Raw genomic sequence first — 6035 nt, 5'->3', positions numbered from 1 at the left:
TGCTAGACACGTCCTGCTCCTCGCCGTGTGTAGCCCTGAGCACCGTGCTCTCCTGTACCCTATGCACACAGCGGTAAACTTTCCCCTTTATCAAACTCGCCTCAATTTCCTCAATTTGGATTGAAGCCAGAGCCAGGCTGATACGGGGGCATTGCACTCGCGAGCTGTTTTCTGACTACAGTTGCCTTTTAATTCTTCAGATTCCATCAGGGCACTGCGCTAATCATCCCCATCTTATCCACTCCGGATGTGCTATTTATTTCAGGATCTGCTGGGCCTGGCCAGGCAGTTCGTGCTTCAGTGGTTCCTCTAGCGGTTCACGAATCAGGATGGATTCAGGTCACTCAGTCCCTCCAATGTCCCAAGCCACTTTGTGCCACTGAGTTCAGAGTGTACCAGGATTTCCAAGAAGAGGTCTTTCTAGACGGGGAAGCCACAAGATTTCAGGCACAGCCCAATGCTGGGAAGTCTCTGTGACACTCCTGCTTAAGCCTCTGTTTCCTGAAATATCTCTGCACCATGTTAAAGGCAACAAGCAGTCATAGTTAAGAAGACAAATTTTGCAGCCATACAGATCAGCTCTGCCTCGCCCTATGTGAACTAGGACAAGTCCCTGACCTCAGCCTCCTCAGCATGTAAAATGGGGGAAACACTAGAGCCCACCATGGAGGCTGGTGGCAAGGATTTCATTAGGATAATTCCTGATGCACAGCAGGGCTGAAGCAATTACTAACTGTTGCTGATTTTATTTATTTATTTATTTATTTTGAGAAAGGGTTTCGCTCTCATGACCCAGGCTGGAGGGCAGTGGTGATCACAGCTCACTACCAGCCCCAACCTCCTGGGCTCAAAGGTCCTCTTGCCTCTTAGGTAGCTATGGCTACAGGTCATGCCACAACGCTAATTTTTGGTATTTTTAGTGGAGACAGGGTTTTGCCATGTTGCCAGGATGATCTCAAACTTCTGGGCTCAGGCGGTCCCCCCTACCTTAGCCTCCCAAAGTTGCTAATTTATTTTAGGGAAGGATAAACAGCGCTTAGGAGTGCCGACTACAGCCAGGCACTGTGTGATGTGCCATCTGCTTATTAACTCATTTATTCATCAGAGTACACCCATGTGGGAACCACTATCATCACTTATACCCAGTTTGCAGTTAAGTGTCTTGCCCCAGGTGACACAGCTCTTAAGAGGAAGAGCTGGGATTACAAACCCAGGCAGATGACTCCAAAGTGCATGCTTTCATCCACTCCACAAACACACCTCCTAGGATTTGGGGGCTGTTTTGGATTATATCCACTCAGCCTGAATCCCACCAGTTAATCTCCAAGTACTGCCTGCTACTGTTGGGTGTCCCCTCCTTGAGAATGCATGAAATACAGTTAGGTTTGAGGTTCTTTGCGGGTAGGACTCCTGACTCACATTTATTCAGTCACCCTGTTTGCCCGACCTCAAAATTAAGACATTTGCAATCAAATGGATAACTTTTTTTTCCTGCAGGTGTTTTCAAGAAAGTGTTTCCAAAGCACCAAAGGTAGGCACATTGCAATGAACATAAGTTCCCATGAAGAGAGGAAAATCCACCCAAATCTGGAGCTGTCCTGGGGAATGGAGGTCCTGGCTGGGTACACAGGTGCATGCTGGGCACAGCGCGGGTGTGCTGGTTATGAGCCATGTGCCCCCCTCAACCGCCCAGCTTTGTGCCCAGGAGGCTGGCCCGATGGACTGCATCACCCATGGCTCCCTTGCCTGCCTGTCACCTTCTGGCTGAGGTCAGCCCATGGGAGACACCGACAGACGACTGCAGCAGGAGGGGGAAGAAGAGGAAGCTAGCATCCCCCCAGGCCCAGCCAGGGCTCTGCCAACGGCTGTGTCTCTGTCTGCAGGTCCTCTCTAAGGAGCCCAGTAACCTCGCTCCTCCTCCCTGGGTCTGGGCTCCTTTCCTGTGGCTGCTGTAACAAACGACGACACACACTGAAAACAACGCAAATTTATTTTCTCACAGCCCTGGAGGCCAGAAGCCTGAAATCAGAATAGCTGAATTAAAACTGAGGTCATCAGCAGGGCCCCTCTGAAGGCTCCAGGGACAACCCACCCCATTCTCCCCTCCAATTTCAGGGAGATGCCAACTTTCCTTGGCTTGTGGCTGCATAATGTCAGTCTTCAAGGCTGACACATTTAAGTTTCTCTTGGTTCCATCTCCACAGTGCCCTTTTTTTTTTGTTTTTTTTGGAGACAGGGCCTCACTTTGTCACCCAGGTTGGAGGAGTGCAGTGGTACAATCTCAGCTCACTGCAACCTCCACCTCCCAGGTTCTAGTAATTCTCGCACCTCAGCCTCCCAAGTAGCTGGGACAACAGGCATGTATCACCACTCCTGGCTAATTTTTGTGTTTTTGTAGAGACGGAGTTTTACCCTGTTGGCCAGGCTAGTCTTGAACTCCTGACCTCAAGCGATCCACCCGCCTGGGCCTCCCAAAGTGCTGGGATTACAGGCATGGGCCACCACATCTGGCTCCATCTCCGCCGTTTGTCAAATCTCCCTCTGCCTCCCCCTGTAAGGGTACATGCAATGGCATTTAGGGACCATCTCCCAACCCAAGAGCCTTGCCTTCATCACATCTGCAAAGCTCTCCCTGCTTTTTTGAGGGAGTGCCTATTTTGCAAAGGGCCATTTCTCAGCCTACCATGACTCCCACTCTTGCAGGTCCCTGGTGCCCTAGGACCTCTTGGCATTTCGTATCCTGGCCCCCATAGACGTAGCTGCAACACCTCAGTGGCCTCTTCCTTGCGTGGGACCCTGATGAGTTCGGTTTCCCTGCCCAGCCAGATAGCTCCCTCTTGCTGTCTGCACTGAAGCCCTCTCAGCCTCCCTGAACTCCCTCCCGGTTCAAATCTATACATTTATTTATGCAGAAATATGTATTGACCAACTACTGCCGGACACTCTGTGGAGCAGGATCCTTCCAGTGAGATGGCAGGATTCTGTCCCCCCACAGGGGCAAAATTAGGAATAAGCGCCATCCATTGTGCACCAGGCCAGCTTGGACACATGTCTCTCGCTGTTGCGAAACTCCCAGCTCTCCTAATTCAGCCTCCTAAGGATTTTTCTGCCCGGCTTCTAAGGGTCTGCACGGGTTTATCCACGATCCTCTGGTGCCCCCTGCTGGTACCTATTTAGAATTGTAGGCAGTTTTTCTAACACCTTCACAAAAATCAGCCGAGTCCAGATGTCCTTTGCATAACAAGAGGAGATGAGAAGTGTGGACTGGCAGTTAGCAAGAATGCTAGGAGGCATCGACCCCGGCTATTCAACACATGGCGTAGTGGATACAGTGTAGATTCTGAACCTCTGTTTACTGCTCCCTGGCTGAGTGAGCCCACCTAAGTCACTTCACCTCTCTGTGCTTGAATTTCTTCATCTGTAACATTTCTACCTACATCGCTGAATTACTGCGAGGTTTAAATGAGCTAGTCTGTCTTAACCAGTACCTGGCACATCAAAATATGATTTTGTTATTACTGCTGTTGACATTGTGCTAGGCAGTGTGAATACATTCCCTCTAATCCTCGCCATGACCCTGGAAGTGGGCGTTACTGGTCCTGCTTTGCAAATGAGGTATGAGGTTCAGAGAGGGTGACTGACTTACCCAAGGTCACACAGCATGAAATGTCAGAGATGGGATTTGGACAGGGGTCTGTCTACCTCCTATGTTTCTGCTCTCTCCAGGGTTCCATGTCATCAACAAGGATGAGCTACTTCATGGCTGTGACTTTCCAGGCTTCCCTCAGCAGTGGAATGGAGGAGGACAACTGGAGAGATGATGGCACCACCTACTTTAGAAGAAAAGCCAGGACGGAGAGGCAGGCGCAGCCCATGGTTGAAGAGGAGGACTTTCCACTAGTTTCAAAGCAGAAACTAGACTAGACATGACCTTGGAGAAGCATAGCCACTTCCCCTCCAAGACGGTGCCTATGAGGGTAAAGAACTTGTCCCCTAAATATATCATTCATTTTGATGGCTACAATGAAGAATTATAGCAGTATGCCCTTTTTCAAAAAAAAAAAAAAAAAAAAAAAAAAAAACCTAAAGTCTTACTCTATCACGCAGGCTGGAGTGTAGTGATGTAATTTAGGCTCACTTCAACCTCCGCCTCCTGGGTTCAAGCCATTCTCATGCTTCAGCCTCCCAAGTATCTACAGGCATGTGCCAACACATCTGGCTAATTTTTGTATTGTTAGTAGAAACGGGGTTTTGCCATGTTGACCAGGCTGGTCTCGAACTCTTGGCCTCAGATGATCTGCCTGCCTTGGCCTCTCAAAGTGCTGGGATTACAGGCATAAGTCACTATGCCCAGCCAGAGTATGCCTTTTAATGTCAGTCTTTCTCACTAGACTATAAGTATCCTAAGGACAAGGAACATGTCTGTTCTGACCACTGCTATATTCTCAGTTCCCGGAACAGGGTCTGGCACAGAGCAGGTGCTGATTAACTACCTAAATAACAAATGAGCGAATGAAGGATCATGTATGCTTCCCTGCAGCAGAGCTCCCTGTCTAGCTGAACCACAGTCACATTTAGTGATGGGGCTGGGTGTCATGGCTGAACATCTGTAATCCCAGAACTATGGGAGGCTGAGTTCGGTGAATACCTGAGCCCTGGAGTCTGAGACCAATCAGGGAAACATGTAGAAACACCAATTCTACAAAAAAATTTTTAAAAATTAGCTGAGTGTGGTGGAGTGAACCTGTGGCTTCTGCTACTTGGGAGGTTGAGGTTGGAGAACCACCTGAGCCCAGGAAGTGGCCGACGCTGCAGTGAGTTTTGATTGTGCCACTGCACTCCAGCCTTGGCAACACAGTTAGACACTGCCTCAAAAAAAAAAAAAAACTATTATCTTCCGGCAAATCATTCCTCCAACATATAACTCTCTTTTAAACCAGACCTTGATGGTTCTCTGCATGTGTGAAGGTGGTATCGGCCCACAGCACCACTGGAAAATTTAAAAAGGAAAGACAATGATTCTGGTTTTAATCCCAACCCATCCTGGATCACCCTGCCTGAGTCCCCACTGAGCATTACACCCAGCCTCAACTAAAGCAGTGCTGGAATTTGCAGCCTCCAGAGCCTGGGATAAGAGGCTTGTTGGCTTGTCTTCTCAGAGTGACTTTAGCTTTTCCCATCCATAGTCTGTTTGATAAATGATGTGTGATTTCTGCTCCCGCCGGGTGAATATTTATGACTCACTGCCAAAAGCAGGCCCCAGCAGGGCCCACTGGCCAGGGCTTAGCTGCCACCTGCCACAGGTGAACTGCCTGGTCTCCATTCAGGTGTGGCTGAAGCTAGCACACACCTGGTCTTTTGTCTCAAGTCAAATCCTGGCCACTTGGATTTTCCCTTGAGGCTCCTCTGCAGTTGCCTGAGAATAGGGGGCTGCCCTTCAGAGGGACTTTTGGGGTGGCAGTGAAATGCTGGGTTATGTTGGTGACACTCAACATAGCAGATGGTGACACCCCAGGCAACCATCTCCAGCACCCGCCTCCACGGCCTCCACTTCCTGACCCCTAGGAGTGGCCACAGGTAGAGAGGAGCAAAGGGAGCCAAACTCGAATCTGGCCTTGGGCTCTACAATGTGATCTTGGGCAAGTGTTTCCTCCTTTCCAGGCCTCAGTTTCCCTGTATGTCAGCAGATGAGAAGAAGGTTGTCCCAGGGCCTATGTACACCTAAAAAAATAATTAAAATAACTAAAATGAACTATCTTTGAGCCTTTCTACATATTAACAATATTTCCAAAAACCCGTAGATTACCTGTTAATGACAAATTTTATGAAAGAGGAACCTGGCAGGCATCCCCTTTTAGCTAAGTGATCAAAGTTACCATCATCAGTTTTGAGGCAAATTGATGTCACGTGCCTCCCGATCTGGTGCACTGTGAAAAATACGGTGCCATGTGAGCCTGCAGAATTGTTGCCAAAAAAGCAAGATCTATACATTCAATGCTATCCCCATCAAGCTACCAATGACTTTCTTCACATAA

This window comes from Cebus imitator, unplaced genomic scaffold (genome assembly GCF_001604975.1).
Source record: "Cebus imitator isolate Cc_AM_T3 unplaced genomic scaffold, Cebus_imitator-1.0 Scaffold8, whole genome shotgun sequence".
Taxonomy (NCBI): Eukaryota; Metazoa; Chordata; class Mammalia; order Primates; family Cebidae; genus Cebus; species Cebus imitator.
Note: the sequence above shows the minus strand (reverse complement) of the source record.